General features: G+C 37.9%; 1 pseudogene; it reads left to right on the top strand.

Annotated features, from left to right (window-relative positions):
* The window catches only part of LOC112412717 (shugoshin 1-like), a 57,999-nt pseudogene extending 34,081 nt beyond the window's left edge, over nucleotides 1–23,918 (top strand).
* Nucleotides 23,919–25,877: the final 1,959 nt, after the last annotated feature.

The following is a 25,877-nucleotide window of genomic DNA, read 5'->3' as shown; positions in this document are numbered from 1 at the left end:
TATACATATATATATACACACACACACACATATATATATATATATATATATATACAAATTTGAACATATTTTCACATAGAAACACATAAACCTATAAGATCCTTTTCAGTGCAAATAATTCTATAGTTTGAATATATACTAATTTTCTCAAATAGTCATAAATAAAATTACATTAAAATTGTTTAAAGGTTTTGTATGCTCAAACTATGCTTTGTTGAACATCTTCATGCATGCATCTTTGTGAACTTCTCTGATTATGCATTTAGGATAAATTCAAAGAACTGAAATGTCTTGAGCAAAGTAACATACACTTCGTATTTTGATAGAAATTACTATTTTCTTTTGAAATGCTGAGCCTCTTTTTGCTCTCATTAGTAGTGCTTAAGAGAGCTTGTCTCCACATGGCTTTGCCAAACAGATCATTTTATATCATTTTATCCTTTACCCTTTATTTTATAGATGCAAAGTATTATTTTATTTGTATGTCAGTTTCTTGAATTAATAGTTGTAACCATTTTTTGTAAGTTAAGAGAATATTCTGGTTCTTTAATGAATTGACAGTCCATGCCTTTTGCCAATAATCTTATTGGTATATTTCTTTTTGTGTATGGTATTGTATCTATGAAGAATATTAATCTATTGTGAAATTACCTAATAAAATAAGTAAGTTTAGTAATCAGAGGTATTTCTACATTGGTGAGAGAGTGCAAATTACAAAATTTTCTACAGTTTGATTTAGTAATATGTAACAGAGTTTTAAACATATGCATTCTAGGGTGACACTTGTAAATCTACTTAAATGAATGTAACCTAAACATATTCAAAGATCCATGTAAAAAATACATGAAAGAGATATTCATGGAAGATATAACTAAAAATAAAAGGTTAAGGGTCTTCCCTGGTGGCACAGTGGTTGAGAGTCTGCCTGCCAATGCAGGGGACACGGGTGCATGCCCCGGTCTGGGAGGATCCCACATGCCACAGAGCGGCTAGGCCCATGAGCCATGGCCGCTGGGCCTGTGCGTCCAGAGCCTGTGCTCTGCAACAGGAGAGGCCACAACGGTGAGAGGCCTGTGTACCACAAAAAAAAAAAAAAAAAAAAAAAAAAAAAAAAAGTTAAGGGATTTATGCATAAATACTTCAGTTGTTTGTTACTACTTAAAATGTTATTTTATAAAATTTTATATTACAATTGTCCCTTGTTGATATGTGGAAAAGCATATTAATCTCATATCTTGTTACTTGGTATGATTGATTATTATTTCTAGGAGATTTTATTTGATTCTTTGTGCTTTCCTACCTAAACAATCATGTCATCTTCAATTAAGGACAGTTTTATTAATTTCTTTCAATCTATATATTAATTTGTTTTGTTATCTTGTCTTATTGCACTAGATAGAACTTTCAGTTTGATATTGAATGAGAATAGAAAGAGAGGGCATTCTTGCCTTGTTCTCTATCCTATAAAGGAAGAGTTGATCTCCTCTCACCACTAATTAAGCATGATATTAATTGTAGTTTTTTCATATATATTCTTTATTTTGCTAAGGAACTTTCCTTCTGCTTCCATTTTTGAGATTTCTTTTACCATAATCAGTGTTGAATTTTGTCAACTGCTTTTTCTCCATTTATTGACATGATCTTATTGTTTTTTTATCTGTTAATATGACAAAATACATAGATTGATTTATGAATGTATATGATCTATATATTGAAAACTAAAAACTCTGATTAAAGAAATCAAAAGGATCTACTGTAAATGGAGAGCTATTTCACATTCAGGGATTTGAAAATACACTGTTAATTTTTCTGAACTTGATCTATAGATTTAATATAATGTCAATAAAAAATCCAAGTTTTTTTTAATATATCTGTGTCTATTTTTTTGTGTGTGAAACCAATTCTAAAATTTATACTGAAAGTCAAAGGACAGAATAGAAAAAACAATACCAAAAAACAAAGTTGGAGGACTCAAACTGCCCAATTTCAAGATTTTGTACAAAGATTCTATAATCAAGACAGTGCAGTATTGGGAAAAGAACACATACATAGAGCAATAGAACTGTATAGAGAGCCAAGAATTCAACCTATACAAGTATAGACACCAACATTTAACAAAGGAGCAAGCCAACTCAATAGAGATATTGTATTTTTAACAAATGTTTCCAGAACAACTAGGCATCTATATGCAAAAACTGAATCTAGACACAGACTTTACACCTTACACAACAAATAACTCAAAATGGACTACAGATTTAAATGTAAGATGCAAACCTATACAACTTCTAGGAGAACACCTCTGTTGCCTTAGATTTTCTGAGGAGACTTGTACAAGACCAAAGTGTGACTCATGAAAGGAAAAATAGATAAGTTGGACTTTGTTAACATTGGAAACAAAACAAAACAGAGCAAAAAAAAAAAAAAAAAAAAAAAAAAAACCTGCTGTGTGAAAGTCACTCTTAGGAGAATGAAAAGACCATCTACCATTTCATCTACATGAAAATGCTTGTAAAGTGCATGTATGATAAAAGATTTGTACCCAAAATATGCACAATGTAGAACATTAAAGACTCAAGAATTCAAAAATAAGAAAATGAATAATTTAAAATAGACAAAATTTATATAGACATTTCACCAAATAAAATATACAGGAAGCAAATAACCATATGGGAAGATGATCCACACCATTTTTATGAGGGACATGCAATTAAAATAAAAGTGAGTTTTCATTATATAACTATTAAAATGGCTAAAATTCAAACTGACACTACCAAACGCTGACAAGGTTGCAGAACCATAGGAATTCTCATTTAATATTGGTGCTCACGCAAAGTGATTTAGTCATTTAGGTTTGATAGTTGTTTTCAAAACCGAATACACACTTTCCATAAGATCCAACACAGGCTCTCCTGCATATTTCACTAACTGATTTGATAGCTTCTGCTGCTCAAAGACCTGCACACAGATTATAGTAGCTTTATTGATAGTTGTCAAGAACTGGAAGCAACCTGGATACTGGATACTTTTCAACAGGTGAATGGATAAACAAATTGTGGTGCACGAGTAAAAGGGAATACTATTCAATGATTAAAAAGAATGAGCTGAAGGGGCTTCCCTGGTGACACAGTGGTTGAGAGTCCGCCTGCTGATGCAGGGGACATGGGTTCGTGCCCCGGTCTGGGAAGATACCACATGCCGCGGAGCGGCTGAGCCCGTGCATGGCTGCTGAGCCTGCACGTCCGGAGCCTGTGCTCCACAATGGGAGAGGCCATGTACCACAAAAAATAAATTAAAAAAAAAAAGAATGAGTTGTCAAGCCGTGCAAAATTGTGAGTGAAGCTTAAATGCATATTGCCAAATAAAAGAAGCCATGCTAGAAAAGTCATATACTGTATGATTCCATTTATATGACATTCTGGAAAAGGGAAAGCAGTAAAAAGATCAATAGTGCCAGCGTTTGCCAAGGTGAATAGGTGAAGCACATGGAATTTTTTAGGGTGGTGAAACTATTCTGTGTGACACTCTAGTGGTGGATATATGACACTATACATTTAACAAGCCCCATAGAACCTTCCATCAGAATGAATAAATCTGAAGGTATGAATTTTCTAAAACAATATTTAGGAGATTGGGCAAGCCTAGGATGAATGCAGACTGTGACAAAGACTATAGATGCATTATAAATACCTGGAATAACCTCATTGGAGGGAATAGGAGGAAACATTTCTGACCTAAGGAATTCTGGAAATTGGTAGAGAATGTAAGCCTTATAACAAAATGAACTGCACATAGTCTGTATTCTGGTAGATAAAATTGTTTCCCAAGGGGGTGTGGATTAGCACTTCTAACAGGAGTGTACTGGAATCAAGCCACTAAGTAAATGATGACAGTTTTTGGGAACCAAGTTTCTCACTGTTGGAGTGAAAGATTACAGAGAGAAGTGTAAAATAATCAATGAGTTAATAGATGAGAGTTGGAGACATCAGGATGAACTTATGTTTGGTTAGTTTAATATGGATAAAGACTGATCCATGCAGAAATACTTACAGATATGTGTATATACATGGGTTAGTATGACTACAAATATGTTCTTGTACTGTCAGGTGGAAGTGCCTACAAACAATAACACCCCAGTGACAGCAAGCACCCCAGCACCCAGAGATTCGTTTCTAAATACCATTCTTCAGTGAAAGGAGCCAGGGCTCCTTGGAGAAATGGCTGATTCTCAGGATGGAGCATGGTATACACATGATGAGCCTGGAGCATTGCACAATGCCAAAAACAAGGAAGTTTTCAAAGCTAGCAAATAGTGCAAAACACAGCGTTAGGGAATGACATAGGGACCCAGGAGCCATATGAAAAAGTTTGCAATGATGAAAGTTTGAATAGTTTGAGCAATAAATAAATAATGTAATACTAGATTATAATACTAAGTATAAATAAAAATTCATGGGCCCATACTGATATAAATAAATGCTGTAGTAAATTAATAAATGGGGGATAAGTGTCAAATCTCTCATGCAGAAGAATGACACATAATTTATGCAGATTACTGTCCCCTCAAGAAGTAGAGCATTACTCCCCAACCTTAACTGTGCACTGGGTATAGTGAAGACTTTCTAAAGAGCAGTCACCTTACAGTAGAGAAATCTGACACTATCTCAGCCAGGTGATCAAGGTCAAGGTCAACAGTGATAAGACATATTGATAGTATGTAACCTTGATATGATCTAATGTGATGGTTCTTTACCTCTGTAGTCTTCCTGTCAAAACTCACAATTCCAGTCTAATCATGCGAAAAATAGATAAAGCTCAGCTGAGGGACATTCATAACATGTATATTTTCTCAGTTTGTAAGCCCTTTCTCAGTCACAAATTTACCTTGAAATGTCACCAACATTCAACATGGTTCTGCAAAGCATGACAAGCCTACAGCTCTCACCCCGAGCAACTCACCCGGTGAATTTGACAAAACCCTGATTACGATCCTGTTCAATTAATCAAACCCTTGGATGTTGTGCTGATGTCAAGTTGCTGTAATGGTTTCGCAATGTTTCCTTTCAGTTTCTGCACATATCTCAATACAGAGCAGTAACGTTCGAAGGGACACTGTTCAAGTGGGGACATCACTGTAGCCACTGAAGGTCACTTATCAGCTCAGCTGGGCATCTGGTTCTACTGCCAGGAACCCTTACCTACTACTGTCCCTGGCAGTGGCACGCCTCTCTGTCCTGATGTGATAGAGGTGATCCCAGAATATGCTTTCATCTCTATATCCCTTGATTTGAATTGAAATCTCACATTCCTTTGTATCGGACTGGCAGAACCCAGCATGTATCCCAGCAGCAAAGAGTCTGAAAACTTAGTTCCTGAATTCTCCTAGAGGGAAGTCAGGACTCATATCATCAGGAAACTCTACAAATACAGGGATGATTTTCAACAGAGAACAACTGTATAGTCAAAAATGGAGCATGGATCTACTGTGGAGCTTATAAAAGGAATCCAGGGGGGAAAAAAAGATGGCATGTTAACTTAGGGAGGTGGGGTTGAAATGGAGAGGAGTAGCATAGATACATAAAACAATGGAGACAGTATGAAAAGATAAAAAGGGATAGATTTGATGTGGGGTAAAAGGAGTCCAGGGAACATCAAAGAAAATGCCTCTTCTGTAGCGTGTCCACCTACATGCATTATGGCACCATCCCTCAGAGAGGGAGCTGAGGATGGGTGGGGTTAGTGCTTTTGTTGTACTTTGTATGTTGGGAGAAGCCATAGAGGAGGCTGACTTCAATTTGGGGCATACTAATATAATTGAATTAAGGAAGCCTATGTTCCAGTTAAAAGTCTGGCTCTAACTGTCACCTTGGCACTGGATTAGTAACAACTTTTTTTTTTCCATTATGGACAAATTTCTGTCTTCTCAGCAGCCCCTCTGGAATGTCCTTTGGAGCACAAGTTGGTTTTGTCCACCACTGTGGAGGTGCCCAGCACAGTGTAGACTCCCCACAAGGTCATGTTAAATAAATTATTTTCTACCTGCCTCCTGCCACACATCCCAACTTAGACATCATTTAAACTCAAACTTTTCAAAAACTTTCCCTTGAATCCATGTTTCATTGGGACAGTATGAAGAATAGGTATTTTATTCATCTAAATCATGCCCAACGGGAAAGTTTCTTTTATCACCATAGATATTTAGTAGACTAACAGTTTCTAGAAACCCAAAGTGAAATAGGTGTTTACCTTTGGTCTAATCTCATCACTACAAAAAGCTAATTTAGAGATTGTTCACCTCTAAAGTCATCTCCATCAACAGAATGGAGCGGGGGTGGGAGACCAAAGGCATGGAAGTGTGGGTTGATGCTTTTTCTTCCATTTGGCAACCCCAGTCATGCAAGCTAAAGACAGGTGTATTGAAATGGTGTGGAAACATACATTTGTTTACATTTTCCAAACAAATGACCTCCTGTAGGTAACTTAGATGGCCACATTTTTCACTCTCACCTTTTGCTTTTCTCTCAGGCCAGCCCAATCACCGTTTAGACAATTAATCAGAAGAACAGGTTGTACCTAATCGTTTTCATTGCAAGACTGCCAGATATGATCTCTGCCCAAATCTTTTCTCTGATTTGATAGGTTGCCTTTTAAAAAAGGACAAGTCTTGTGCTTCAGAGAGTAGTTCTTAAAATGAAAAAAAAAAAAAAAAAAAAAAAAAAGATTTGTATGTAAAACCTACTAGTCTTGAGTTTTTACCAAGTCAGAGGAAGAGTGGACAGTGGGGCAAAAGCCCAGCTTCTAAACAGGGAAAGGAAGAGCTTTTGCAGAAAGTAGAAAGCTTTGCCCTCTTCAAGGTGGTGGCAGGCCCATGCTCCTACCAGGTTTCCCAGGGTTGAGCAGAGGCTACATCCTGCCTTCCAGGATCTCCAAAAAAGTAAACATGAAAAATGTTATGTCACCCTTTCTCCAAACAGCGCAAATCAGAGTGAGATTTGTTGCTATATTTAATTCTGGGATCATTTACCTATCTGCCATACTTTTAGTAACTTTCGGGCTTTGATTTGTTGTTTGTTCTGGGGTGGTGAGAGGAAGCATTTGTCTATTTTCCTCCCAGGCTTTCAATGAAAACTCTAAAAATAAGGCTGCCTTAATTAAGTTGCAGATGTAATCATCAGAGTTTTTTTGTTTTGTTTTGTTTTTTGGGGGGGCGTGTACGCAGGCCTCTCACTGCTGTGGCTTCTCCCATTGTGGAGCACAGGCTCCGGATGTGCAAGCTCAGCGGCCATGGCTCACGGGCCCAGCCGCTCCGTGGCATGTGGGATCTTCCCGTACTGGGTCACAAACCCATGTCCCCTGCGTCGGCAGGCGGACTCTCAACCACTGCGCCGCCAAGGAAGCCCCAGAGTTTGATTCAGTAAAAATGACATGTGTTGGCATTATGTAGAGTCCCTCTGAACCTTGTATGGAGAGGGAAGTGCCCCTTGCCACCTGCCCTGCAAGTCTGGGAATGAAGGCCACAGGAGGGTGGGCATGATCATGTGCAGAGGCCCTCCCTAGATTAGGGTTCTTATTTCCAGAAGTGAGGGAGAAAACATGCAGTCCAGTGCTATATCTCACTGTTCGAGATGCTTCCACAAAACGTCTGCAGCTTGTACGAAAATGTGCAACTTCCCAAGGCAACTGCCATGCTGCTGAGCCCTGAGAGGCCACCCATGTCCAAGGCCCAGACCTTCCAGGAGTCACTCAAGGGGCCTGGCCCCCTTTGCAGCATGAGCAGTCATGTTCACGGCTCCAGATCTGAGATGCAATTTGAGACACACATACTGTGTAATGAAACAGGTTGTTAATTGAAGTGAGTAATAACAACACCAGCAAGCGCATCCCCTTAGGCTACCAACAAATAAAACTTCGGAAAGAGGCAATAAGAGATCAGTGTGATGAATGTCCATTTTGCATCCGCTGCAAGTTGAGGTGGGTGATCTGTCTCATATCCCACTATTTGGTTAAACGTCATCTGCTCTCACATATTTTTAAAGTGGAATGTACTTGTTGTAAGGGTCTCTTTACTTGCCTCTAGAATGAGAAGCCTATCAGCTTGTAGGAGGATTGGAGTAGTAACACCAGGCATTGTAAGGAATTAAAATGACTGTAGATACTGGTTATGTCACTATTCACAAAATGTGTACAATAAGACCGATGTGGTCTTTTGTTTGAAATATTAAAAGAGAAAAGAAGATACAATGCTTGTTATACAAATCATGAAAAATAGAGTGTGAGAGGGCCTGAAATTGGAGACTCCAAGAGCTTGTAACAGGGGGTTAATGATAAAGAAAAACAATCCTTTTGTAATCTGGATGAGTCCGTTTTTATTTTTATTTATTTATTTATTTATTTTTTGGCTGTGTTGGGTCTGCGTTGTTGCACATGGGCTTTCTCTAGTTGCGGCAAAGGGGGGCTACTCTTCGTTGTGGTGAGCGGGCTTCTCATTGCAGTGGCTTCCCTTGTTGCAGAGCACAGGCTCTAGGTTCGCGGGCTTCAGTACTTGCAACACATGAGCTCAGCAGTTGTGGCGCGTGAGCTCTAGGGCGCATGGGTTTAGCTATGCGTGTTCTAGTTGTACGCAGGCTCAGTAGTTGTGGCTAGTGGGCTTAGTTGCTCCACAGCATGTGGGATCTTCCCAGACCAGAGCTCAGACCCGTGTCCCCTGCATTGACAGGTGGATTCTCAACCACTGCTCCACTAGGGAATTCCCCAGATCAGTCAGTTTTTAAAGTTGGTAATCATGAATAGCTAAAAAATATATATATTTATCTATATTTAAATACATTGTTAAATAAAATTTACATAATGGTCAGAGTGAAATTTATATTTGATATTCCTATATATTTGGTACCTACATTCACCAATTTCTCTATTGTGTGTTGATCTTGTCACATCTGTCCTCATGTCTGGGTCAATGCCAAGGGAAGCACAGGAAAAGGTAGAGAAGAGATTTTAACATGATTCAAATCCAGACTCTAGGACAGAGAATCACAACACCAGGAGTTTATTATGCAGGGGACAGGTGGGGCTGAGACTTTTCAAGTGTAGGATTGCTCTCTTCAAGTGCAGGAAGGCGGAAAGGGATGGGAGTGATTTGGGGTGAATCCGTTGAGCAGGAAGAGAAGAGAGTTGTGGAGGGGTTTGCTCTTCTATCGTTCTCAAGCAATAATCACGGACCTTTCTTTACGTTGCCAGCCATGCTGCCAGATTCTGGGCATAGGAAAGTAAAGAAAAAAGTTCCTACTCTCACAGAGCTGACCTTGGGGAGAACAAAAGGGAAATGAAATGGATGGGCTGCCAGACTGACAGCAGCAGACCTCCCTGTAGCCTAAAGACTTTCTGTCCCAGCTCAAAAGCTGATGGCCGTTTCTGACTATCTTATGGAGTTTTGGTTAATACGTACTGGTGCAGATGTTTACGCAGCATAAAGATTTATGTCCACTGTGTCATCAAGTGTCTAAAGTGTTACGGATCTCAACACACGTTATTTTTTCTGTATGTTGCTTTTTCCCTTGGGTTTCACTGTAATATTAATCTTTCTTCACCTTCTCATTTCTTCTGCATTTCCCTGATTTGCTGTACCTGCCTTGCTTATTTACTTTACTTTACATATGGCTCTTTTTAAAAAAAAATTTACATGTGGCTTTTTCAACTAGTATATAGTGGTATTTTAAAATTTGTTAATGCAGTCTCTTTTTCCTATCACCATCATGTATATTTTATTTTTGTGCTTTTCTCTGTTGTTTGGTTTCATATTTTCACTTTGTGAACCCTGTAGGCGTAGTGTATGTGTGTGTGTGTGTATTTGCATACGTGTGTATGTAATATTGGGCACAAGTTTATTGTCTAATTGTTAACAAAGAACATCTCTAGACTCTATTATCCTGTAGTAAAGCAAATAAACAGCAACCAAAAAGACAACATTCATATAGTTTTCCACTGGCCAATCTCCCTTGGCTCAAATTTTAATTGTTTATCTTGACAGTTTAGACACTATAAGTATTAAACTTATGTGTTTTTATAGTGTAACTCCACAAGTAAAAGAAATTGTTTAAGTTACTACATGAATCACCAAGAAGAATTTAGTCTACCTGCAAACTTCTGGGATGATGAAGAGGTGGGAAAGGGCAGGAAATATTGACATCAACATTATTGAAATATTGACATCAACATTATTTTGATATCAGATAGGGGCTGATTCAAGAGACTGGAGGGCTGGTGGAAATCTCAATTGTGTGTGTTTTCTGTAATGTGATTAGGGGCAGAATAAAGCAAATGTGCTCAAATATTACTGCCGTTTAACACATTCATATTTTAAGTGTTTCTCCTTTTATGTTTTAGGATCTTTTCCTAAGCCCCTGTTGGATTTGTTTATTCATTCTTTTCTGTTTAATCACCTTTGATAGACAGAAGGTCATTTCCCATGAATAGACTGAGGAGATCTGCCTGATTCCTGTCAGATGCTCTCACTTAGAAGGTTGGTGGCTGTAATTTTCTTGGTTCCTTCCTAATCCAGGCAACCTGGATAGAGAAAATAATGTGGGCAGTCATGACAGGACAATTTCATCTTCCCCAGCCTTCCTGTCTGTGGTTGAAATGGCTGCTTTAGAGGTTAGTTTTTTTTTTTTTTTCTTTAATTCAGCATTGGCTTTGCTCATCATCTATGGAAAGAGGATAGCACGATTATGTCTGGTCTCCATTGATACATCCCTGCATACTATAGAAAAAGTCTGTTATATCCAGGAATAGCTCTGCCACATCTGGGCTGTAATCTCTTCATGGTTTTCTGTGTAGCATCAACAACTTCCCAGAGCCACTGCTCTAAACTGGTAGAGACTGCAAAAGCTAACGGAATTTACATTTTTTTCTCAGTATCTTACTCAACTCCTCAGCCCCTCAAATTACAAGGTCTGAGATGTCTGCATTCCACCAAACTATGTCTTCTCAGCCAGTGGACAAGGAGTTTCTGCAAGTAACACCAAAGTATTCTTCTGAAATTTCTAAATACATTACCCATCACACCTAAGTGAGCAGTGATTGCTGGCCGTTATTTTCATTTTATCTCATCAGCTTTGCTCAGATGCCTCTCTCAGAAATCTTCCCTCTTTCTTGCCCATGACTGCACTGTTCTCTAGTTTGAAGTTTAAGGTTGTATCTGGAATCTGAACTGGATGAGGGAAGCAAAAGACAATGGGCCTCAGCTCATGCTGTCATGGTAACCAGAATGGACTGTGAAATGGGGGTTTGAGTACTAATGATAGCAGTTTATCCTAGGAGCCAGTATTTATTAAAAAGTAACAGATTCTGCAAGGAAAATCCCATATTTTAAAAAGAGAGTAGTATTAGTGGAATATGAGGATGCTGCCAAATACATAGATTATTTTTACTTTTGGCAAATAATTTTTCAATTTTGTTAGAGATAGATAACTCAGGTAGAGATATGTAAGCTTAAAATCAATACTACTAATTATATGACTAATAGCAACTAGTAAGAAAAAGTTTGTGTGATTTGGGATTTTATCCTTGGTTTATACTGCTAGGATATATTTATTTTTATTTTCATAAGGGTGAAATGGCCAAAAACAATTGGAGTTGATAACAATTGGAGACCTCTCCTGTTATGATGGATTGTGTAGGCTTTTAAATTAGATAAATAATTTGAAGGAAAGGGCAATATCGTACAAATTATTTTTAACAACAATAAACACAAATAATCACCTTTGGCTTCAGGGGAAAATATCACAGTAATGAAGAAAACATCATTCACTCATTAATCTCAGAAAAAAAATTTCTTCTCCAGTGTGTCAGAAACTATACAAGGTGCTGGGAATACATACATTATGTTCGTGCCCTGAAGCGTTTCACAATTAGTGAAAGGGATGGATTTATATGAAATGCAAGACACTGCAGTGAAATATGTGATGCTAGATATTTCTACAGGGTGAATTAAGAGAGAGTAGAATGGGTTAATTAACTGTTTCAGGGAGGGGACAGTCAGAGAAAGGAGACTACTTTGGATCATAATTTTACTGACTGGATGTCATCTAAATTTCCTCACAGCTCTGATATTTATGATTCTACTAATGAAAACAGCTAGGGACTCACATTGATGAGACTGTTTGTATTAAGTGTTTATTAAGGATATTACAATTACTGATAATGGTTGAGCATTGGATATACATATTAAATGTATGAGCACATCTATCATCATACATATATATGATGTCTCCAAATGTTTCAGGATATCATGAATTTCTATTACTATTTTCTTTAAAGTAGTATTTAATTTCCAGGTCTAGCCTAGATTCTATTAAAGGGGATTGATAATGGTAATGATGATCATGGTGATAATGATGGCGATAGTGGTAGTAATGATGATGATGATGATTCCATTTTTCTTTTTAAATACATAGAGTCTAAGAAAAACTGTTTTATTATTTTTTTCAAATAAATAAATTGGAATCAGAGCAGTAAAGTAAATTTTCCAAGATAGTACAGCTAGAAAGTTACAGAGAAAGGCTTTGAACTCAAATCCATATGATTTTGAAGTTATTCTGAGATTACTCTTTCATTAAATAAGTGACTACCATTTCTTTACCAATTACAAATTTATCCTCCTACTAGTTTGCCCTTCCAATAAGTAAAGTTTATTGAGACATTCAATCATCAAATTGCCCTGTCTTTCTGACAGGATGATTCTAGAGCAAGTTCCCACTTTCTTAGGCTCTTGCCCAACCAAAGCCTAATGGTGTCCTGTGATGTACGATATCTCTCACTGCAACAAATATCAAACCCAGTTGTTCAACTACAGATGTATTTCTGGTAGTCTTTGGCTAGAGGATATCTACATGCTCTAGAAATGCTATGGCCAGTGTCAAGTAGAAGATGATCATCCCTTTTCTTATTTTGAATACTACCTTCCAATTATATTAGTCTATGAGTATTACAGAATTAAGTCCCCTATCTTTGTGTGAGGGAGTCTTATCCCAATAACCTGGGATGGTATCATGGGCTCACAATTCCTCTTCACACTTCCTTGTGAGCCTGTATAAAGAGGAAAAGTTAATCTGTTTTAACCACTGAAATGGAATTATGAATGTGGCTGCCATCAACCCCTTAACATAGTTTATAACACATAATGTTCATCTTGTCATATCCGTCTCATGGTATCTGTATGTCAAGATTATATGTATCTGAAATTGTCATCTTAAACTTTAGTGATAGCCTTTAATCTGATCATTATGGCCCTGGAATTTAATTAAAGTACTGACTTCAACAGAGCAAAAAACAGCCCTGTAGCACTCTTCAGAGACTACCTTCTACCTCAGAGATTCTCATTTTAGGCAAGAGAAAATGAACTAACTTGGTCAAACACTTTGCTAATGTAAACCTACAACCTGATAATGCTCTTTAAAAGAGATTTCATTTATATCTGGAGATGTGTCTTAAGTGTATTAAGTCTTTTGGATTTGGCATGAGATTAAAAAATTATCAGAAGAAATAGAAATACTCAAATGGAAACAAGTAATAATGAGGAAAATGTCAAATCAGCACTTAAGAAGAATGACAGTAAACATCAGGAAATAAAGATCATAAAATCTGATGAGAACATAACTTCTGAGAAATCAACATTCAGTCTTATATCATCCATTCCCTACACCAGTTACCTGAGGAAAGTCAAAGAACTGAAGGCACAGCCAGGGAAGGACACACTTTTTAATATGAGTTAAGATATTTGTTTCAAGCTTCGGAAGAACTCCCAGCTCAATTATACTTAAGTGGAGAAATGCTTCTCCACCAACACCTCCTGTTGCATAAACTAAAATTCACTGAAGCTGTCTTCTTTCCTCTTCCTCTTTGATTTCAGATTGTTTAGTATATAAGGACGAGGGCAAGAAAAAGCAGATCAAAGAGGAATAAAAGGTTGAGTGCACTTTTGTACCAGCAGGAAGAACTGGGAATTTGAATGATGATGACTCCGTTTAATTGTTTTGTCTAGATCCTCTACATCCTAACTTCTACTAACCAGAGAACTGGGCCTGAGTGGGGACTCTAGAGACTGGGAACTGATTTTCCATAAGTAGCCAAGAGGCAAAAAAAGATATACACATTCTAGAATTTAGTTTGAATCATAAATACCAGAAACTACAAATTGGTATTTGTGTTAATTGACATTTGGATTCTGTGTGATGTTTCTCACAGCCCCCAGTATACTGTGAATCATTACCCTTATCCTAGATAGGACTAGTGGGTGATGAAGTTGCATGGACCTAGCACAGTGCTCGGCAGATTGTATTTTGTTGTGTCAGTAAATAGATATAAATGAAATTTTATTTTGTTAAACTAAATATAATAGCATAGAGAGTATATTAACAAAGATAAGCTGTCTTGTAACAGATCTCCAGTTCTCCATAAGGGAATACAATTTTGTTTTTCATTAAAGATATATACTTATTTAGATAGGTCAGCAAGCTCAGGTCCACACAGTTATTCAGGGACTGAATCTGTTGGAGATTCTATCCCCTTTATCTAGCCAAGAGCCCCTCCAGCCCCCCATGGGTGTAAAGGAGAACAGTGAGAGGACACACCCTCCCCCACAGGCTGAAACTCTTAACCCACATCTGGCATCCACTCTCACTCCATTGGTGAATTCTAGTCACATGACTCAATCTAGGTGCAGGGGAATCTGGGTAATGTAGTTCAGCTGTGTGCCTGGGAAGAGGATGTGGACCTGTTGAGCATCTATCTAGCCAGTCATTGCTGTAGAGAATATGTTCCAGAAACCTTATAAAACATTTCCTTACAGTGCTTGCAGAGCTGCATGTACACCTGCTCTTGCTAGACCCTTTGTAAGATCACTCACTATGATAGTGATTAACTGATGCATACTTCTCAATATTTATTAACTTCAGTTTCGTGTGTAGATTCCAAAGGGACACAATGAATAAATAAACAAGTTACGGGTGCCTCCAGTCACAGCCCAGTGAGTCATAGCTGTCTTGTTCATCAGTCATGTGGTAAATATTGTTGTCAGGTGCCCTCACAGATGGGCCTAAGCACCTCATCTGAATGCACCACAAATTTGGCCCTAATATTCAGTAGCCAATAAAAAGAGAGAAGAAAATAAAATACTATGAAGAAAATTATCATTTAAGGAAAAGTCTTACTATTCTTCAGACGTGTACCAGAAGCAAATGTTCTTGTAGCATTCTCTAAAATTAAAACATCTCATCTTATATAAAAGTTGCCTGTCTACACCCTTCTCAGTGCCTTACATCTGTCAATCTATTTAATTTCCACACAATCTTATGAAGTCCCAAAATTATACGTAATTTACCTATGAAGAAATGGAGACTGAGATGAAATAATTTCCCTAAGATTTTAGTTATAAGGGAGATCAGATTTGAATTCTAGGCAAATTTGATTGATTCTGTACTTTTAATCATTCTATTAAACATCCTCTCTCTACACTTTATAAATATACCCACATTATGAGACATTGTGGAGAATTTTGTTGTCTCAGCCATTTATAACATAGCTACAGTGAATGAATCATCACTGGGGATAAAGCACCTATAAACCTCTTTTTATTTCTTTCAATATTTTCCTAAATTTACCTCACTTATTGGCATGCCAGAATGTGTGTGTCATATGGTCATGGATAAAGAGTCCAATAAGAAATCTAACATGTAAACAGCCTCATCTCAAAAAGATGCAGGTGTAGTGATTAGGCAAGAGGAGAGTAGTATAATTTCATAGACTAGGATCCAGGTGCTATAGCAGAGGCTGCTCAGGAAACACTAGGGTAAACACTGCCCCCTTCTCCATGGCCTACAGCCCACAGCTGCCCACAGATCCTCACTCCTTTCAAAACTCAGAGCTAAGGATAGGCTCAGGGTAAGCCCAGGCAGCATTCGAGGGTCCTCCCCATAATTAACGGGCACTATAACAAAAGAGCCCTTGTTTACAGTAATATTCTTATTCAATTTGTCTTTACAAGCTAAGAAAGTATTTAATTTCCCTGAATGATATTAGCCATCCCAGCCTTTATCACCAGATAGGACATAACTATCCTGCTTTCACTTAATTTATAAACCTCATTAACGCCTTTGCCTTTTAAACGTGATTGCAGATCTCCTAAGAATTGAGAGCTCTCTGAATGGTAGGAGAATTATTATGATTCATTGCTCACCCTGGAAATCCTGAGCACACACTGATTTATGATGGTGAATCCCCACTGAGGTGAGCAGAATTTGGGGGTAAGTGTAGGGCTTCTAGGGAAGCTCTCTTACTGCTCTCAGACTCAGGCTCCCAGTTTAATACAGAGCCTGTTGCTTAATACACAAAAGCATGAAGGAATCTCGGGGCGGGGGGGAACCCTCTAGCAATAACCAGCTTGAGAATGTCATTTCTGCCACCTGAAAAGTAATTGTATTCCTTTATTGGAAATGAAAAGTTAGGGCAAGTCCTAAATATTCCAGCTGGTATATGTTTTCCTCCCTCTGGGGGGATGACTTTCACCCATGGTCTGAACAGTCAACCAGTTAAGTAGAACAGGACTTGCATTACTAGTTTCTGTTCTTTTTCTGACAAAAGATCACATCTCCACATTTTCCCAGGCATGGTGTTGATTTGCTGTAAAGATTCTTATCCAGAAGATCAAAAGATCAAAGATTGTCCTTAGGTCCAGAAGAAAGAAGTGGATTTCAGAGCTCACACTGTCATTAACAATGAATGTTTACAGTATCCCACAGTGTGTGCTATTATATTAGGTCTTATATCATTTTAACAGTTCATTACAAAGAGAACTTTGATGGTGATGATAGGAGATAGAAGATTTTTTTTAATGCAAAATAAGAGTTAACTCCTGCCCAAACCAGGACATTTTCTAGAGGCAGAGTGACACATTGGAGTGCTTTGGATTCACTGGAGGGAGCTTGGTTTGTAGAACAATCAAGAACACATAACAAGGTTGCTGAGTTCCGAAAGAAGCCAGGTTGCTTCAGAAAAATATCTACCCACAGACTTAGGTAGGCAAGTCACAAAGCATTTGATATTTATTCCTTGAACTCATTCCAATCTGCTTTATTACAGCTGCAGGGAGCCTCCATTTGATACATAAATGACTATTGACTTCCATAAATTAAGAAAAAGAGTTGACGAGGTTTAATACTTTAATGAATTTTTATTAGTTGTCAGATGCCCAAAGTTCAGACAGAGAAAAAAAGAAAAGATTCTTGCTTTTGTTAACCTTAATTTTTAGACTAAAGAGAAGCAGTCATGACTCATTCTGGGTAAAGAGTTAATGGAGTGTGGGTAATTGAGAGTGAATTTTGCACTCACCAGGACTAGTGGTTTGCTCCTGACCCTCCTAGCAGCTTTGTACCTTGTTTCCAAAGCTCTTTACAAATCATCATAAAAGAGAAATGATCTCAGAAGCACGTAAAGCTTTTTCTACAACCACTTTTCCAATAAATCTCAGACACATCTTTCATTTTGATCACAGAAATGCAAATTTTCTGACAGGCAAACTGCAGCATGACTAAGTCCAAATGGAGTACAGTACGTTTACTCAAGTGGAAAGGATAATGCAGTGAAGCAAAATACAATGAAACATAATGGAATTCACTCAACTTCAACTTCCAAAATCATGCATGCTTTCCATCATTGGCTTATTGTTTAGCACTGGATTTGCACATATTATTTTGAAATGCTTAAACCAGTTAGAAAGAAAAATAATGTTTACACACTGCAGGTAATTTAATGCACTTGTTTCTCCTTACATGTATTTTTCTTTTTATCCTGTAGCTTTGATTTGTAAGAAAGTCGGATTTGATAGGAGTAAAATAATTCCAAACTAAACAGGGATATAGGTTCTAATTTTTGTTATGCTGGATTTCATACTAGGTTCAAAAAGGGAAATATGGGGTCTAGCCTCTCCTCAGTGTGCAGGATAATGGTTGCTAAGCAGCCTCCTGTTTGCAGAACAAAGAAAGAATGTCTTTATCTACAGATGAATTCAACAATGCCTCATCCTCTGTGTTTCCATCTGAATTTATGTGGTGGGACAGGGCTGCCAAGCAGAAGGATTTCATGCGCGGTAAATACCCGCCCTATTTGTGAGGGTCACATTGCTGCACAAGGGTCAAAGTACAAACACAATTAGGCATCACTGAAACAGATTGTCATTACTCAGAGAAGCTAGCCCGATAACATCTAAGAGGCTTAAAATCTGCATTATGGATATTTTCACTGAATTTTATTTCATCAAAGCAGTACATGTAAACAATAACTTACAAAGTTAAATTAGTAAACATAATGGGCTATAGCTAAAGGGTTCTCTACTGCATCACTTCCTGCCCCTATGTCTTCCTCTCCAAAAGTCACCTCTCAGCTCAACTCTGGTTGTTTAGTCCTCATAATTATATGTGTTATAAATAAATTACTGTCTCATTGGATTTATTAATTTTAGATGTTATTATCTACTAATGCCCTGTTAGGGTAAATGAAGGATTAGCTCTCTTGCATTGTCAAAACCTTTATCTGCCTCCCTCCTTCTCCTATTATAATTCCATTAAATCTGGGGGTTAAAGCAGTGTTCAGTGTTTATATTATTAAAACTTGCCATTGTGTCATAAAAAGATCACATTTACCTTGTTTTCAATTTGTCCTGAAGTTAAGTATTTCCTTGTTTATCTGTTTTATTTGCTTAGGCTTCTTTGTACATATGAGATCTTCCAACATCTTCTATTATCCTCTCAGTACAGTTTTCCCAAAATAATAAAATTCAAGAAACCGTGAATTACAAACTTTCCTTGGAGGTCTTCCTCCTGGAGACCTTTCTTCTCCTGCGTTCTCTAGGTTTGCTACCAGCTGTCTACGTTTGAGTTCCCTTGACTACTGTCACTCTACGTTTCATACCTTATATCTTGTACGTGAAGTTTTCTCCTTTCTTGTTTTAGTTTGGGTGGAGCGTATCCTCCAGTAGTTTCATCAAGTCACAACGATCATCCAAGGACAGAGGCTGTGGTGATGACAGGCCTCACCCTTTCTCCTGAACTAACTGCTCTAAGCTGGACTGAAGATCCCCTCTGCCTGGTGCAAAGTTACCTCTCATGCTCCTTTCTCATTGTTTTCCCAACATTCCCTTTGCTTATCTCCTGTGTTGCGTACCTATTTTTTTGGTGCAGCAAGTCTTCCTCTTTCCTGGTACATTCCTTCCTTTGGGGGAAAACATCTCAAGTAGCTTTCTAGAAAAGGAAGGAAGGAAGGGAAGGAAATGTTTAGAGATCTTACATATCAGACAACGCCCTTATTCTATGCTCACACGTGGCTGAGTTTGACTAGGAATCTAAGTTGTAAATCATTTTCTGTCTATATTTGAAGGCACTGCTCCACTGACTTCTGGTTTCCAAGGTTGCTGCTAGAAGTCTGATGCATTCTGTTCTCTGAGCCTTTTATTTGATCTTTCTTTCTCTCCAGAACTTTTTTTTTACATCTTTATTGGAGTATAATTGCAATACAATGGTGTGTTAGTTTCTGCTTCATAACAAAGTGAATCGGTTATACATATACATATGTTCCCATATCTCTTCCCTCTTACGTCTCCCTCCCTCTCTCTCCGGAACTTTTAATATCTTTCTAAGTCCAGTGTTCTGAGATGTTACTATACGGTGTCAATATGTATCTATTTACTTGAATGTTGCTACCTCTTGCCAACATCAAAACTCAGGATTTAGCAGGTTAACGTGGAGGTATAGACACCTTCACTTTTTTAAAATCTCTAGGTAAATATGAAGAGAAGTAAGGTTGAGAAATATTTAGTCATTTTACCATTTTTTACCACAGATGGTAAAATAGACCAAAAATCTTTTGAACCCCTCAATATTTTCTATAAACTTTATATCCACTTCTCTTTACTCTGCCTTCTTATCAGGCATACAGAATCACCATATTCTTCCCTATTTTGTTCCTGCTCTCACATATGATTATTTCCTATAGCTTTCAGCATTTCAGTGCACTTTATTAAGAATCAACAAGTTATCACTTATTATGAACCTATGGCAATCCAGGTTCTCTAGACCTGCTATACCATTAGGTCACAGCTGTTATTACAATATTTGGCAATTGTGGAAATAGAGGCTCAAAGAAATAAACTAACGTGTAGGATCACTCAGCAAATAAGAGGCAAAAGCAAGGTTTACATCCAGTTCTGTCTGATTTCAAGTCCTGTCTTTTATCCTCTTTCTTTACTTCCTTTCTTACTTTCTCAAAAACTGTAAATTAATGTGAGATGTATTCAAATTACAGGATGAAAAAGTTATGACTTGTTTATCTAGTTTATGAATGATGTACATTTGAAAGTGTTAGTTTATATATCCAATAATGTAATCTAGATCTAAAGTTATGTTACAAGGGTTTGTGCAGAGCAACAGGATTAGTTTAATGTGGATAACTGAATCTTCCAGCATTCACTTGCTTAAGCTCTAGTCTCATATAAGCTCCTTGGAGTGGTTTGTTAGAATCCTGGCAAAATGCCTACTAAAGAAATAGTTGAAAATTTTAAAACCATTATTTAAACACAATCCTTTCTTGACTGAAATCTAGACTCTAGGTTATTTCGCTCTAGCGTATTTGTGTGGATTTTAATTTTCAAACGATGATCTTTCATACACCCAAGGCAATATTTATCTGGTGGGAAAGTTGCATTAGTAATAATTTACATTCTGCAGGCAGTGGGGAAGAAGGCACTTCTGCTAAAAGGAATAACATGTGTTTTTATTCAATTGTGCAAGAGAAAAGGGCTTGTTATAAAAATAAGTCATTCCGCTGATGAAAGAATAATGCTTAGAAATGCGCCTGTGAACAATGCATCACTTATGAGAAACAGGAAAATAAAGCTCTGTATGTGTTGCTGTGTGACCACTCTTCTATTCATACAGGAGCCTCACATGGAGAAAGAGGGATGTTCAGCCTCTGAAGCACTCTTTCTAAAAATATGTACATATAAATCCCCTCCTCAGTCTCTTCTAAAATGAAATAAAGATCAATAAATTATATTGTGATGTTGAGCTACATAAAATGAAACCAGAAACATTTATGTTGACATGAATTATATCAACTGAGGTAATAAATGGGTTTAGAATGAAATTTAAGGCAAAGTACAAGTGTAGAAGGGATGATTCCTTCTTCAGAACCCTAGGCTTCAAAACTAAAGGAGCAAAACTATCTATTTACTTGACATTAGATATATGTTTTACCTATAAGATACTTATCCAATGCTGAAGTTCCATTGTATATATAATCTTATGAATGGACAAGGCAATTCTATGATACCTTAATTTTGCATGTAGTTATAAGAATTCAAAATATATAAAACCCTTTTTGTGAGGGGATTCTTGACCTAATTACTCATCTTTGTCTCTAGTACAGTAGGAACTGAATTTTGTTTGGATATCATGATGCCATTCTGGGTACTTGTAAAATAATTTTCTATTTTTAGTTCTCTGTTTTCATAGAACTTCTCATCCTGGTCTTATTTCACTTAAATCTCTCTCTCTCTCTCTCTCTCTCTCTCTCTCTCTCTCTCTATCTATCTTTCCTTTTCTCTCTCAATCAGTCTGAATTTACCTACAACAGGTTGAATTATGCCTAGTTCTGGTTTTGACATAAATACCAGTGAATATTTTAAAAAGTCACAAATTCTGTTTCTTCGTCTCTATAATTAAGAATTTACTACATCACTGGTTCTCAATCCTAGTGGCATCACCTGGGAAACTTTAAATTTATTAAAACTAAAACAAAACAAAACAATGTCTATCAATCATTCGCCTTCTACTCTGCTTCATTTGGGTCTTGCCTAGAACCCAGAGATAGGCATTCTTTAGAACTGCTAAACTAATCCAGTGATTTTTTTTTTTCAAACTTTAAGTTGTACATAAATCTCCTGGGGAATCTTATTAAAATGCAGACTCTATACATTCAGTCTGGGGAGGGGCTTGAGATTTTGCATTTCTAACAAGTTCTCAGAAAATGCTAGTGCTTCAGGGCCAAGAGTGTCACTTTAATTAGTAAGGATCTAAATTATATTTAAGAATACTTTCAGGAAAAGAAAGAAAGAAAGAAAGAAAGAAAGAAAGAAAGAAAGAAAGAAAGAAAGAAAGAAAGAAAGAAAGGAAGGAAGGGGAAAATGAAAGAAAATAAACATATAATTAATGCATTTTTATGTCTTATAAAGGCCTGACATTTGTTAGAAACAACTGAAGAACTAGACATAAAATTTAAATAATGAAAAAATTTTCACTCAAATAATGTTTAATATTGTTATAGGAATTCACCAGAAGGAATATTTCCAGCGTTACAAGTTTGAGATTTTCACATAAAATACATAATTCTATTTTAATAAATGGAATTTTCTGAATCCCTAAAATTCATCATGAAGGTTGACTATTAAGATGGTTATACTTATGTGTCAACTTATAGGGTATTTTTTAATGAGATTGACATTTAAATCAATGAATGTTGAGTAATGCAGATTGCCTTTTTAATGTGGGTGGGCTTCATCCAGTCAGTTGAAGGCCTGAGGAGCACAAAAAGTCTGGGTTTCTTAAACAGAGGGAGATCTCCAGTAGTGTACCTTCACACTTCACCTACACCATCTGCTTTCCTAGGTCACCAGCCTGTTGGCCTTCAGACTGGAACTGTACTATGAGCTTTCCTGGGTTTCCAGCCTGATGGAACATACTACATTTTTTGGATTCTCCAGACCCCATAACTGTGCAAGCCAATTTCTTATTCTCACTACTTATCTATCTAGAGACAGATATAGAGAGAGATATGGATAGATATAGTGATATAGATATATCTATATATATCTATATCTATCTATCTATCTATCTGTATATATATATATATATATATATATATATATACAGATAGATAGATAGATAGATAGAGTTAGATCTCACTGATTCTGTTTCTCTGGGGAACCTGCACTAATACAGATCAGATTTTGGTACCAAAACTAAGGAGGAGCATATCACAATATCCCTTTTAAAGTGAAGGGGTAGTTGTTTCAAAAGGCCCTTCCAAAGCCAAAAGGAGATATAATACATAGTGGGTCTATTTGGATTTTGGAGGCAACATATTTCTCATTTAGGTGTGTTACCCCAGCTCTTTCATCTACTAGGTAAAAGCTACTAGTTTTGAGTAAGGCTCAAAACAAGAGTAGGCTCTGCAGCAGGCCCAGGCTGCTATGCAAGCTTCTCTGTTTCTTGGGTCACAGGATCAGCAGAGCTAAAGGTGCCTGGAGTGTCAGTGGCAGGTAGGGATGCTGTTTGGAGCCTTTGTCTCCAGTAGCTGAATCACAGCACAGGTTGTTCTGAGTTTGGAGCTAAGCCCTGTCATACTCCACAGATAACTACCCTCTTTTTAAGACACAGTTTGGGGTCTGCTACTCAGCCTCAGTGGAGGCTGAATGCTTAACCATGAGCCACCAGGTCACCACATGACCTGAGCTGCCCACCACGAGCTGGGTATTATCTGACCCAAAAAGCCATGAAGTTGGGGGTGATAGCAGTCTTCCATCACCAAATGGAAGTGGTGTGTGTGAAATCAGGCTTGAACAGAGCCTGAAGGCACAAGTAAGTAACCTGAGGAAGTGGCCTAAATGCCCATGGACCCCACTTCTGTTATATGGCTTTCTCTCTCCCAGTCTGCACCTAGTGCTTCATGGGGAGCTCCCTGTGACCATTGACAGAGGAAAAGAAGACTCGGGCCTGGTTTACAGACGGTTCTGTATACCATGCCAGAACTACTGGAAAGTGGACAGCTGTAGCATTATGACCACTTCCTGGGACAATCTTGAAGGAGAGTGGTGAAGGGAAATCCTCCCAATGGACAGGACATCAAGCACTGAAACTGATTGTTCATTTTGTTTGGAAGGAAAGATGAACAGATGCACAGTTATATACTGATTCATGGACTGTGACCAATGGCTTGTCTGGATAGTCAAGGAAACATCCATGGAAAGAACATGATTGGAAAATTGGTGACAAGGAAGACTAGGGAAGAGGTATGTGGATAGACCTGAGTAGATAAAAATGTAAAGATGTTTGTTTCCTGTCAATGTTCACCAAAGGCTGACCTCAACAGAGGAGGATTTTAATAATCAAGTGAGCAGTATGACCATTTTGTGGATATGAGCCTCCTCTTTTCCCAAACACCCCTGTCATCACCCAGTGGGCTCGTGAACAAAGTGACCCTGGTGGCAGACATGGAGATTAAGCACAGACTCAGCAATGTGGACTGCCACTCACCAAGGCTGCACTGGCCATGGCTACTGCTGGGTGCTTAATCTGCCAGCAGCAGAGACCAACACTGAGACCCCCATATGGCGCCATTTCCCGGGGTGATCAGCCAGCTACTTGTAGCAAGTTGGTTACATTGGACAACTTCCATCCAAAAACAGGCAACATTTTGTTCTTCATGGAATAGACCCTCTGGATATGAATTTGGCTTCCTTGCACACAATGCTTCTGCTAACACTACTGTCTGTGAACTTACAGAATGCCTATACACCATCATTATATTCCACCCTGCACTGTTTCTGATCAAGGAACTAACTTCATAGGAAATGAGGAGCAGCAATGAGCCTCTACTCCTAGAATTCACTGGTCTTACCATGTTTCCCCCTATCCTGAAGGAGCTGTATTGAGAGAAAGTAAATTGGCCTTTTGAAGACTCATTTACAATCTCAGCTGGTGGAAATACTTTGCATAAATGGGGAAAGTTTCTCCAGGAGACTGTATATGCTCTGAATCAGCATCTAAAATACAGCGTTACTTCTCCAATGGCCAGGATTGATGGGTCCAGGGGTCAAGGGGTGGAAATGGGAGTGGCATCACTCGCTATACCCCTGGTCACCTACTAGAACAACAATTGCTTCCTCTTCCCATTACCTTATATTCTGATGACCTAGATGTCTTTGTTACAAAAGGGAAGGAGACATGATAAAGGCTCAGTTGAACCACAAGTGAAGACTTCTCCCCAGCCACCTTGGATTCCTCATGCCTGTGAATCAACAGGCAAAATGGTAGTTGTTACTCTGCTGGATGGGATGACTGATCCTGTCTTCCAAGGGGAAATTGGAGGTCTACTCCACAATAGAGGTAATAAAAAGTATGTCTGGAATACAAGAGATCCCTAGGGTGTTTCTTAGTATTACCATGCCCTGTGGTTAAGATCAATGGAAAACTACAAAAACCCAATCCAGGCAGGACTACTAATGGCCCAGACCCCTCAGGAATGAAGGCTTGGGTCACCCCACCAGGCAAAGAAACATGACCAGCTGAGGTGCTTATTGAAGCAAAGTGAATTAGTAGAGGAAAGTAGTTATAAATACCAGCTCCAGCACATGACCTGCTTCAGAAATGAGTACGATAACTGTCATGAGTGTTTCATCGTTATTTTGTTATGAGTGTGTGTGTGTATTAAGCATCTTGGCTTTCTTCCTTCTTTAACCCTCTATTGAGGAACATAAGATATATTGATTTTTATATCATAGTATTTAAGTATTTTAATGTTTCCATCGTAGTACTGTAGTTTTGAAATATCAAGGAGAAGAATGAACATCATGCAAGGACTTTTTGTCCTCCTCTGGGAAAGTGTTAGTACATTTTCAGGTGTATGCAGGACAGTTGTATCATGTTAGCTGAAATTATGACTTTGTTATTGTCTTTATTTGGAGATTAAGTATGGTTTAAGGAGATGCATATGAGTGCCAAGTTGACAAAGTGTGGCCTCATGATGGGTAATTTCATGTGTCAACTGAAAGGGTG

This window comes from Neophocaena asiaeorientalis, unplaced genomic scaffold, assembly GCF_003031525.2.
Source record: "Neophocaena asiaeorientalis asiaeorientalis breed wild unplaced genomic scaffold, Neophocaena_asiaeorientalis_V1.1 scaffold191, whole genome shotgun sequence".
Classification (NCBI taxonomy): Eukaryota; Metazoa; Chordata; class Mammalia; order Artiodactyla; family Phocoenidae; genus Neophocaena; species Neophocaena asiaeorientalis.
Note: the sequence above shows the minus strand (reverse complement) of the source record. Positions and strands in the feature narration are given on the sequence as shown.